The sequence below is a fragment of the Talpa europaea genome (assembly GCF_964194135.1).
Source record: "Talpa europaea genome assembly, chromosome: 1".
Classification (NCBI taxonomy): Eukaryota; Metazoa; Chordata; class Mammalia; order Eulipotyphla; family Talpidae; genus Talpa; species Talpa europaea.
The window spans coordinates 122782461-122794972 of record NC_140073.1 but is presented as its reverse complement, the minus strand read 5'-3'; positions in this window follow the sequence as shown (position 1 = coordinate 122794972).

Sequence of the window (12512 nt, the reverse complement as noted above, 5' to 3'; positions counted from 1 at the left end):
TTGATGTTATTAGATACTAAAGGCAGGAAAAACAAAAAGTTGTTAAGAACAAAAGGCTTAAATGCTGTCTCACTTTCAATTATAAGACCTCAGTCAATTCAAATCTCTAAGGCTGAATTTGCTCTTCTACAAAAAGGGGCAATAATATTATAATATATATAAAGATCTTTGCAGAATACCTTTCAAGAAATAGGAATGCAATAAATTTTAGCTATTTTTCATCATCATCAACATCATCATCTTCTTAGCTAATTAAATTACTCCTTTCAGCTAAAGTATAAAAGTGATCATTATGGAACTGGCATCTAAAATATCTTTTTTGACAAGGTAAAATGTAAGGATTAAAACATAATGAAACTGCAAAAGAGCTACTAGAATTGAAATAACTTGCAGTGTTTTTCCTGAAGGTAGTCACTATTCTAAGAAGATAAATTTTGAGGAAAGTTTATAATTCCTTATTTAGCATGCAAAGAGCAGTTTTCAAACATGAAATTTAAAAACTGTTATATTTAATAATCATTTTCATAGTCATGAAGTTATTTTTAAAATACCTTAAAATTATTTATTCTACCTAGAAAATTAGTATTCACAGAAACAACCAGATTTTATAAACATAACTTTGTTGCCAATAAATATATTTAGAAATCAAACTATAATAAACAAGTTACATTATGAAACACTTTAAGATTAGAAATTAGATCTCTAAGTATTAAAACATTTGGGCCTGGGAAGAAGAAATTAACTAAGAAATTCTATAATTGTAAGTAACAGCTGCACAGTCAATATTTAATCACTATATTGTGAGACAGTTCAGTAGTGGAAGACAGGATTAACATATTGCTTTAAAACATTCCATTACTTTCTGCATCTGTTTACTGATAATAAAAGACACAGCTGTTCTAAACGAAACACACTAACAGGTGTAAAGTGCCAATTTGGCATTTTACATAAAAGTTACTCCTCATTTCCTCTTGGAATACTCTAAAATTATACTTAAAGCACAGCTACCAATAACTTAAAGAATTTTTTATACTAATTTGGATTATTCCAGTCAATGAGGAAAAGATATGCTTCCTTCTCCATGAATTGAGGATTATTTTTAAACAGTGCACATCCTGAACTAATATAATTACCCCAGATGTTTTCCATAAAAATGGTCACACATTTTAACAGGGTTTCTTTAGCAACTGCTCTATATCAAATTTACTGCAAAGAGCATCAAAATTATGAAGTAACATTGTATCAGATTCACTATGTTTAAACTACAAATGATAATGAAGCTTAAGCTTATAATTTATTTTGACAAATATACCAGCTAGTCTGTAGCCATATGTAAGTAAGGCCACCATAAGAAATTCAGTATTTTTATAATTAATTCTTAGTAATCACCAGCGTAGGCATGTGAAAGTAACCAAACATTTTGATTACTCTAATAAATGTAGTTTTTTTTTAAATCAACATACAACAATCAACTTAAAATGTCCTTAGTAAAAGAGTTGATTCCATTCTTGTAATTTAATAAGTTTGGCTACTAATTTTTTAATTTTACAAATTAAAACAGTGACATCATAACACAATTCAAGAATAAATGTCAATAAAAATATTCATGCATTCGTGATAAGAAAGGATACTGTGAAATGTTGTAATTTGAACATTATCTTTACTTTTAATAATAAAACTTGGAAAGGAAAAGGGAGAATATCAAAGGAGTCCAAAGCGTTCCAGTCGCTTTCTTTTCTTTTCCTAAAATAAAGACATTTTTCAAATTAACTTTAGCGAAAGAGATTCACTAACATGCACATTTAAAGAGACCATGAGACTGTCTCTATTTTGAAATATATACCTGAGGAAAAACATATGGAGGATATATATTGTCCTTATTCAAGATTACACATAATAACATTCAGATCTTCCTCCAATAGTTTCTTTCCCTTGTTAACATGGATATACATGATTTTAAATTTAAATAAAATACTTATAGATTTGCAGTAAAATGTTATTAGCCACGCCACGCCAGAACAGCCTTTCTGGTCCTTCTGGAGACAAATTATGATCAATAAAAATTCTATCAATTTGCTGTTTATACTTTCAAAAGAAACAATTTTTTATATCAAAAGAAAAACATTAATTTTATTATGGACTCTGATAAAGTTTAAGTGTTTATAATGCGGTAAATGATGACACATTAGCTGAGAAAGAAACCCAAGGACTTTCTGATTTATAAGATAAATCAAGTATATAGTCAATAATCCAAATCATGACATAGAAAATATGAGTTGTTTACATAGACTTCATAAAGTCCATAGTCTTCAGAAGTTTAATTACAATATAGAACCATCTACCTAAGCCACATGAATCTTTATCATAATCAATCATCAAGAAACAGGTTTATTATTTGGAATTAGGTACATGCTGAAGTGTACCAACTTCCAAAAAGTACAATGCATACCTTCAATGATTAAAAAATTCCTTTCCTATACAAAACTACATTAAACTGTTTAACTTTCACTATATTTGGCTATGCTTATGCACTCTAGTCATTATATATTTATTTTACATTCTTATCATGCTCATAAAGAAAGCTGGGCTAATGAATTTGAGTTATTAAAATAAACAGTTGAGGTAAATATTAAAGAACAACCAGGGGTACAAATAGGGATCCTCCTAGAAAATGAGTATTTAAAACAGTGCTTGCTAATGCACTTAATACGGGGGGGGGGGGGCGAGGGGGGGAGACAATATGGCAACGAAGAGAAAAAATGACTTTTCAATTCATTAAGAGAGTGGGAATGATAGTTTAATATTTTAAAAAGAACCATCCTTTAAAGAAATTACAGGCCACAGGTTTCTAATAACCAAAACTACTAAATTTTAAAAATTTACTATGTATATATTTGATAAAATTCCTAGATTAAACTCAACTCTTTTAAGTACTTCTAGATCAAGTTCTAGACAGACTTCTACTTCATTTTCTAAATTTTCATTTAGGGAAGTTATATTAGAAGCTTAATTTAAATTCATAGACATGAACAGTGCTTAAAAAAAGAGATATTGAGTTATGGTTCATGTTAGATAATGTGCAATCTCTAGTGAAAGTAATAAGGTAATCCTTTACTTACAATGGGGTTCCACCCTGATAAGCATCTTTTTTTTTAAAGACTTATTTATTTATGCATTGAAGAGCTGGGGTGTAAGCCAGAGGTGCGGGAGTAGGGAGTGAGAGGATTCACCAGAGAAGAGTGGGGAACAGAACAGGCAGATCTATTGAAATACACTGTTGAGGGGAGCAGCGGACACAGCATGAGAGGTCTGCTGCGCCATGTGGGTTGCTCCCTGGCTGGCCATAGCTTGATAGCGCCATCTTTAACCCCTGTGCCACCAGGGAGGCCCCAGTTGAAAATATCTTAAGTCAAATACATTGAATACACCTAACTTACCAAACATCATAGCTTACTCCAGCACACATTTAAATATACTGAAAACACAACAACCAACAATTGGGCAAAATCAGCAACACAAAGCCTATTTTATAATAAAGTGTTAAACAGTTAATGCAATTTATTAAACACTGTACTGAATGTGAAAAGCAGAATGGTTGTATTGGTTCTCACCATTTTTAAATTTTTTTATTTTTTATTTTTTTTATATTCCCCATACAATTGCAACCCCCTGATTTTGACCCCAATCCCTCCTTTTTCCGCACCTCCCCAAAGTGTGTCTCTGGTTCATAGTTGTTAATTTTGATTTTTTTCTTTCTTATAGTTATTCTTTTTCCTGGTCCCTTATTGAGGTTTTCTAGATTCCTGTTATGAGTGAGACCATCCGGTATTTTTCTTTTCTTTCTGGCTTATTTCGCTGAGCATGATCCCTCCCAGCTCCATCCATGTTGCTGCAAATTGCATGTGTTTATCTTTTTTGAATGCTGAGTAATATTCCATGGTGTATATGTACCACATCTTCTTGATCCAGTCATCTATTTTTGGGCATTTGGGTTGTTTCCAAAGCTTAGCTATTGTAAATTGTGCTGCTATAAACATAGGGGTGCAGGTGCTCTTTGGATTTAATGTTTCTGTGTCCTTTGGGTAAATAACCTAGGAGTAGAATTGCTGGATCATACGGAAGCTCTATCTTTAGTAGGTTGACTAATCTCCACACAGCTTTCCTTAGTGGTTGGACCAGTTTGCACTCCCACCAGCAGTGCAGGAGAGTTCCTTTCTCTCCACATCCTCGCCAACATTTGTTGTTGCTAGTTTTTTTAATATGTGCCATTCTCACTGGTGCGAGATGGTATCTCGTTGTAGTTTTGATTTGCATTTCCCTGATTGCAAATGACGTTGAACATTTATTCATATGCCTGGTGGCCATTTGTATTTCCTCTTTGGAGAAGTTTCTTTTCAGCTCGTGTGACCATTTTTTGACTGTATTATTTTCCTTGTTTTAGTTAAGTCTCATCAGCTCTTTGTAGATTTTTGTGATCAGTCCTTTATCATTAGTGTTGGGTGCAAAAATTTTCTTCCAGTCGGTGGGGTTTCTCTGTTTTGGTTATTTTTTTTAAAGATTTATTTTTATTTATTTTATTTATTTATACAAGCACTGGGTACAGTCAGAAGTGCGGGAGGGTGAGAGGATTCACCAGAGCCAGAGCGGGGAGCAGAGCAGGCAGAAGAACCGAAATACACTGCTGAGGGGAGCAGCGGGCAGCAGGAGAGTTCTGCGTGCCATGTGGGACCCTCCTCCTGTGGCCGGGGAGCAGCCAGGGATAGAACTGGCACTGCAGAGGTTGCGTGCAGCTTCGCAACCCAGCACTCAACCACTGCGCCACCAGGGAGGCCCTAGTTATTGTCTCTTTTGCTGTGCAGAAGCTCTTTAATTTGATGTAGTCCCAGCTGTTATCTTTGCCTTCACTATCACTGCTTTGGGTGATGTGTCTGTAAAGATGTCTTCGAGGTGCATGTCATGCAGTTTCGCCTATATTTCCTTCTATATATTTGATGGTTTCAGGTCTTATGTCTGGTTCTTTAATCCATTTTGAGCTGGTTTTTGTACATGGTGTGAGGTAATAGTCAAGCTTCATTCCTTTGCATGTAATGACCCAGTTTTCCCAGCACCATTTATTGAACAAACTTTCTTTGCTCCAGTGCATAATCTTTGCTCCTTTGTCAAAGATTAGTTGATCATAGATCTGTTGGTTTATTTCAGGGTTTTCTATTCCATTCCATTGGTCCATATGTCTGTTCTGGTTCCAATACCATGCAGTTTTGATTATTATGGCTTTGTACTATAGTTTGAAATCTGGGCGAGTGATGCCGCCATTCCCTTCTTTTTTTTTTTTTCAGGAGGGTTTTGGCTATTCAGGGTTTTTGGTGGCTCCATATGAATTTCATCAATATTTTTTCTATTTCTTTGAAGAATGACATTGAAATTTTAATTGGAATAGCATTGAATCTGTAGATTGCGGTCTGGAGAATATTTGCTGAACTAAAATTGTGGATGATAGGGATGATATAGTGACCAGGTCACCACTTACACTCTGGAGCCATAGTTGTTTACCCATTGGTGACTAGCTGGGAGCTGTGGCTTGCTGCCAGCACCCACCACCATGAGAGAATATCATACTGTGTTTTCTGCTGGATGCATCTCACTCTCTACTATTATAAAGTAGAAAAATCACAAAGAAAGAATTCAAGTCAGTAACTGTCTATACCTGAAGGTCAGAATTGTGAGATACTGGCATAAGGCTCTTTAAGAGAGTCTATCCAACAAGCCAAGTTAAAGCTGTTGCTTGAAAAATTTTAGGACAGTAAGGGATCAATAAATCTTCAAATTTTCATTCATAATTAAATAATCTTAATGCAATTTCACTATTTCCTCCAAAATGATTAACAAACACATAATTATAACCATATGTTCAAATGGGTTTTAATAAGTTAAGAGCAGTAGAGTTCAGTTTTATTTGTACTATAAAAATTATTTAAAAGTCCAAAAGTATTGATTGTTAATCCTACAACTACAATGTGGTTATCCAGCTGGTAAATTTTGGTATTACTAAATTTAAATAACCTGCTTTCTTTCCACTATCTAGTATGAAGCATTTCTTCAGGTGGAGTAAAATTTGTCTTCTCAGACTTCCTTTAGTTTTCAAAGATTAATAAGGGGGTTGCAATTGTATGGGGAATATAAAAATAAAATTTTTAATTAAAAAAAAGATAGTTTTCAAAGATTCAAATAAAAGTTTGCACCAATGTGCAAATCCATAAAGAGTAATAAATGGGAAATTTATTTAGGAAAGGTATACTAGATACTTAGTTTAAATCCATAGAATGGATTCTGACTCTCCTTCACTTAAGATGTGAACAGTGCTTAAAGAAGAAATACTGAATTATGGTTTATGTTAGATAATGTGTAATCTCAATTTAAAGTAGTAAATTATAAAATAGTATTTATAAGCAACTCCTAAAAAGTTACATATGTTAAATATCTTTGGAGTGCTTTACACTCCAAAGATAAAAAGTTATGTCCTTGTTTTCATCGAGATCTTAAATACATGGCTTTTCCAGTTTTAAATACTGATGAATAGTACAGGAAATCTGATTGTGCTTCAATTTGCACAATCAAATGAAGCAAGACGACCATAAACACAATAAATTACTAAAGTATATTCATGCAAAGAAAACTCTGTTTTAAGTAATAAATAAGTGAAGTTTAAAGACTGAAATTTTATTAAGTACATAGTATCAGGATATGTCAAAATGTGACCTATGAAAAATCAAAAAGGATTTTCAAAAGCTGTTCTATGGAGCCTCCCTAGTGGCACAAGGGGTTAAGATGCAATCTATGAAGCAAATGGCAGCCACTGAAGCAAGAGTTCCATCCCTGGCCAGGGAGCAACCCACATGGAGCAGCAGACCTCTCTTGACTCACCCACTGCTCCCCTCAGCAGTGTATTTCAGTCAATCTGCCTGTTCTATTCCCCACTCTGTCTCTGGTGAATCCTCTCACCACTTGCATATCTGGCCTGCACCCCATTCTTGTATGCATAAACAAATAAATCTTAAAAAAAAAAGTTGTTCTATGGGTGCAGGTTTGGAAAAAAAACAATGAAAAATACAAAACTCTCATATGACAAAGTTATATATGACATGTTTATACAAACTGGAAGAGCATCAATGCATTATTCTGGGTGCCAAGAGGAGAGGGAGAGAGAGGTATATGTGGGATGGGGTGGTCACCTCTACATACACTCCAAATTCTTGTAATAGCACAATTAACTAGGAACATGTGGTTCAGCACAGAGTTGTTGGTTTAAATTCAGTTGTGGTGTCCAGATTCACTTTCAGTATAATATTCACATAAGTGTAACAATAAAATGAATCGAGACACGTGATACTATAAAGCCAAAACAGAAAACTACAATAAGGAAATAAATCAAATCAGTATTAATATAAGGCTACAACTATTATGGTTAACCCTGTTCACAACCTCCTGAACCAAAGATTTTCCTATATTTATAAACTAACATGGTTTTATGCAGATAGCACTTTCAATGTTCGTGCTAAAGTTATTTAAGATATGTTTTTTCATTAATTTAGCATATTAATTTAGCAAAACTTCATAATTCAAAGGTAAGTGTCTGCCTTATCCATTTCAAATGATAAATTTTTGAGTTAATAAAATTGGATCATGAAGCCAAATTCAGAATATGTCCAATTTCAGTATAATACATAGAAAGTAAATCCCAAGCAGAACTAAACCAAAACTTTTTTTCTAGATATTTGACTGTTACAAAAACCATTTTTACATTTGAAAAACACATTATCCAATTCTAAGAACAAAATTAATATAATTATTATTATTGAAATTAGTAGTTAATTCATAAAGGGTTTAAGGTACATAGAAAATATAGTAAGAAACATTAATATCAAGCCAGATTTCTTGCATAGAAATATTACAGCTTACCATGTCAGTGCTGACTTCTTTGTCTAAGAATAAAAAATAATTTGGAAATCAAATATTAAAATATTGTCAGATTGATGAGGTAAAATTTAAAAACTGGGGGGAAAATCAGTATTTACACAATCAATCTAAGATGTTCCTCAGGATAGCTACTGTTATTGAGCCTCTACTATATGCCAAGTTCCATATATAACTCATGACATGGTTTATTTGTAATTTTTAAATCATCTCTAGATTGCTATTTTCCAAATTTCATACACAAGGTAACCATGTGATTTACTGGCAAAAATGGTAATTTTTGAGAATAAGGCAAGGGGCATTATTAATAATTATGCTAGGAGGTCAGATGTAAATCACAACTATTCAAAAAAATCTACAATATATAATCACCATACAAAAGAGGAAACTTCCTAGGCTCTTTGAAAATGTATTTAATGATCATTTTTAAACACATTTTATAAGCATGTTAGTTACTCGAAAAGAATTTTGACTTCGCAGAACAGCTAATTGTCATGCTTGCTTTGAAAATATTACCTCTAACTACGATAAATACCTGCAATTCATAAATACTTTAATCTGTAAGGCTTCATGCTATCAAAAACATCTTCAGTCATATTTTGTTTTTAAAGGTACACATATATCAATTGTTCATTTAAACAAATATCTCTTTATTTAAAAAGAGATCTTAAAATTTGGTTTCTATTGGTTTTGGTCCAGTGTGACATTTTATGTATAAAATTTAACACACCTCTTACTGTGAAATGTATCATGAAATAGGGTCCTAAGTTTTTCTTGTCCAAATTAATAATATAATGCCTGACCATGTTCTGAATAATCCATTATTTCTCTAGTGATTTATAGCATTTGCTTCTCCTTCTTACAGGTTAAATTTCTGAGTCACCTATTTCATTCCACTGATATCTGCTTCATCTCATGTTATTGAAGGATAAGCCTCCCTAAAATGTCCAAAGCAGACTTTTTCCAATACGTGTCACTATGGCATGTGGAGCTAAGGTCAACCCTGTAGGCTTCAAGCAAAACTGTTACCATTATCTTAAGGAATGAAGATTACCCAGATTTAGGGTCACCTCCAGAAATAACTTTTCATTGGAGAAACCTATCTTGTGGCAGGGCAAACATCTAGAGCATCTGGCATTGTCATATCTTTCACCCTCTCCCCTTATGTGAGACCCCTCCTCTTTCCTTGACACACTAGGACCCTAATCCATTAATTAGCTCAGGAATGAAAGATTTCACTCACTCTCATTTAACCTAGAATTTATAGTCATGTAAATTGTCCATATACACATAATTAAATTTACTCATTTTTCCTCCTAATTTATCTGATACTATTTTGTTTGAGCAGCCCAAAAGAACCCAGAAGGACTGGGGAATTTTTTTCCCATGCTCCTACATTATTCATTGTCTTATTTACTGAAACTAAATTATTACTTGGTCCCACCACCTTCTGTATTTGCTACTGTTGCCTGTTTATTTTGTCAGATTAAAGTCTGAATCAAGATAATCAAATTTAAAAAATGAGGAAAGAGAATTCAGAAATAAAAAAGATATCTGTTAGAAAAAATGGAACATAGAGAAACTGATAAAATGTTGGTTAATATATAGCAAAAAACATAACATTACTGTTTTTTGCTAAAATATTGAAACAACTTCTAGATATAATGGGAAATTGCTTTGGGGTTCTGTAGATAAAGTTAAACTTGTCTTATTCGGGGGGATGAGAGATGCTGAATAATCTTCCTTTAAAAATTTATAGTCACAAATATATTTTAAACATGAGTAATCACTGAAAACAAACAAACAAAACCACAAACACAACAACCACCAAATAAAAATCAGAAATATAATCTATTGCTCAAAACCAGGGGAACTGAAAGAGAAAATAAATTTTATTATTTCCAACAAAAAAGCATTAATAGAGGGACATACACACAAATCTTGCTAAACAAAGAGCACAAAATAAGAAAATAGCATGATGTCCATTTTTCTTTCAAGAAAGACCAAAAAAAGCTATAAAACATAAAACAATAGAATTTGAAAATTATTCTGTAATACCCAATGTAAAAAACAGATTTATGAATATTTGCACAGTACCAACATACCTTCTCACATAATCTTTGCTAATCACAAAGGAAAGTATATCTTTACAATGGAGAGATCAAGTAGTCACCCTTAACTAAAAGGGCCAATTTAGTATCACAGATAGTGGAATCTGACAGAAAGTCCTTACATTTTTTTTTTTTAAGATTCATTTGTTTTGGGGGCCTCCCCTGGTGGCGCAGCGGTAGAGTGCTGGGCTGAGAAGATGCCCGCAGCCTCTGCAGTGCCAGTTCGATCCCCAGCCACTGGCGAGGATCCCACATGCCGCGTCAGACCTCTCCTGCCACGCCCGCTGCTCCCCTCAGCAGTGTATTTCATCAGTCTGTCTGCCTGTTCTGTTCTCCGCTCTGGCTGTGGTGGATTCTCTCACCCTGCGCTTCTGACTATACCCAGTGCTTGTATAAATAAATCTTTAAAAAAAAAATTCATTTATTTTTATGTAAGAGCTGGGGTGCTGGCCAGAGGTGTGGGAGGGTGAGAGGATTCAACAGAGGCAGAGTGGGGAGCAGAACAGGTAGACGACAGAAATACACTAAGGGGAGCAGCGGGCAGTGACAGGAGAGGTTGGTCACTCCATGTGGGAATCTCACTGGCTGGCCTGGGAATCGAACCTGCACTGTAGAGGCTGTGAACAGCTTCACAGCACTGCTCTCAACCTGCTGTGCCACCGGGGAGGCCCAAAAGTCCTTACATTATTATGTAAGATGAAACACTCAGTATCATCTATGAAATATTCTTGTTAAAAAGGTTTACCCGGAATCTAGTCAATTTGTTTGAGTTTAGAAATACATATCTTTACACTAAGTATCCAAACATAGAACAAGTAAAAAACAAGACAAAACAAAACAAAAACAAGAGAATATATAAGACAAATTCAGAATGTGATTTCTTGCTCAAGACAACTTTCTTGGTCTCTTTAAAGGGATAATGCCATTAAAAATAAAAAGTGAGGGGCCTCCCTGGTGGCACAAGGGATTAAGCACCGCACTATGAAGCAATCCACGGCCTCTGCAGCATGAGTTCAATCCCTGGCCATCCAGGGAGCAACCCACATGGTGCAGAAGACCTCTCCTGACTTACCCGCTGCTTCCCTCAGCAGTGTATTTCAGTCAATCTGCCTGTTCTATTCCCTACTCTGTCTCTGGTGAATCCTTTCACCCTCCCCTCATCTCTGGCCTGTACCCCAGCTCTTATATGCATAAATAAATAAATCTTTGAAAACAAACAAACAAACAAATAAATAAATAAAAAGTGAGACAACTATTCAATATGAAGTGAGACAAGAACAATAGCCAAAAGCAATGCATAAATCTGACTGGATTCTGATTTTTTTTTCTTGAACCAACATTGCATTTAACATTTTATACGTTTCACGTGCATATCACTAAAAATCAACATGTGTATATACTACATTAAATTCATCACTAAAAGTCCAATTCTGTCCTTCATCATGCAACTGTCCCTTTTATAGATTTACACCCCTCCTTCTTTCACTTCTGGTAATTAATTATTGGTCTTACAGACTGTAAGTTTTACTTAATTCATCTGTTCTTTTCTATAAGTGAAATCATATGGAGTTTGTCTTTGGCTAATTCACTATGTATAATATTGTCCAAGACCATCCATACTGTTGCTAATAACAGGATTTTATCTTTATTTTACAGTTGAGTATTAATTATTCCATTCTGTATATCAACCATATCTTCCCTGCCATATGTTTCAAAAACATCTTTGTTGAAATTGAATATTTACATATAAGAAGCATGTTAGTTACTGATTCTCAAAGAACTAAAAGTATAATAATATACTTACACAAATGAATGAAAAATTCAATCTTCCTTAAATGATGAAAATATCTTTCTAAGCTCCTGGCTTGCTTTTAAAGAAGCATCATTATGACTATAAAATATTGTGAAGTATTTTAAAAATCATGTAGCTATATAAGCATAGTGATTAGGAATTGAATTTACTAAGGTGTTTAATATAAGTTAAATACACAGTCATTATTTTTCATATTATCCTATATTAACTTTATCAACCTAAAATCTTCTACTTAATTAAAATTAAACCTAATAACATATTCAGTATTTAAATTTTTTATATCTTTCAATGAAAACAGTTCAGTAGAATGTGTATTTATAAACATTCTTGTCAATTTTTACACCCATTTATAAATGTTTCCTCCATTTTTCTGATTTTTGAAATACTTTGATTTTCTTATACTTAGATGCTCAAACTTATTTCAGAACATCTCTCAATAACCTATTCTGTTAATCCACACTATTGCCTTCCTTCCTTATCCTCGAGTTCCAGGCAGTTTCTTTCTCTAAAGTTTATGCCATATCCTGACGATCACTAATAAACACTTTTACTTGATGTACTTGAACAATGAAAGGGAAAAAAACATATATTCTGCCAAGTAGTATAGCAAAATTTGC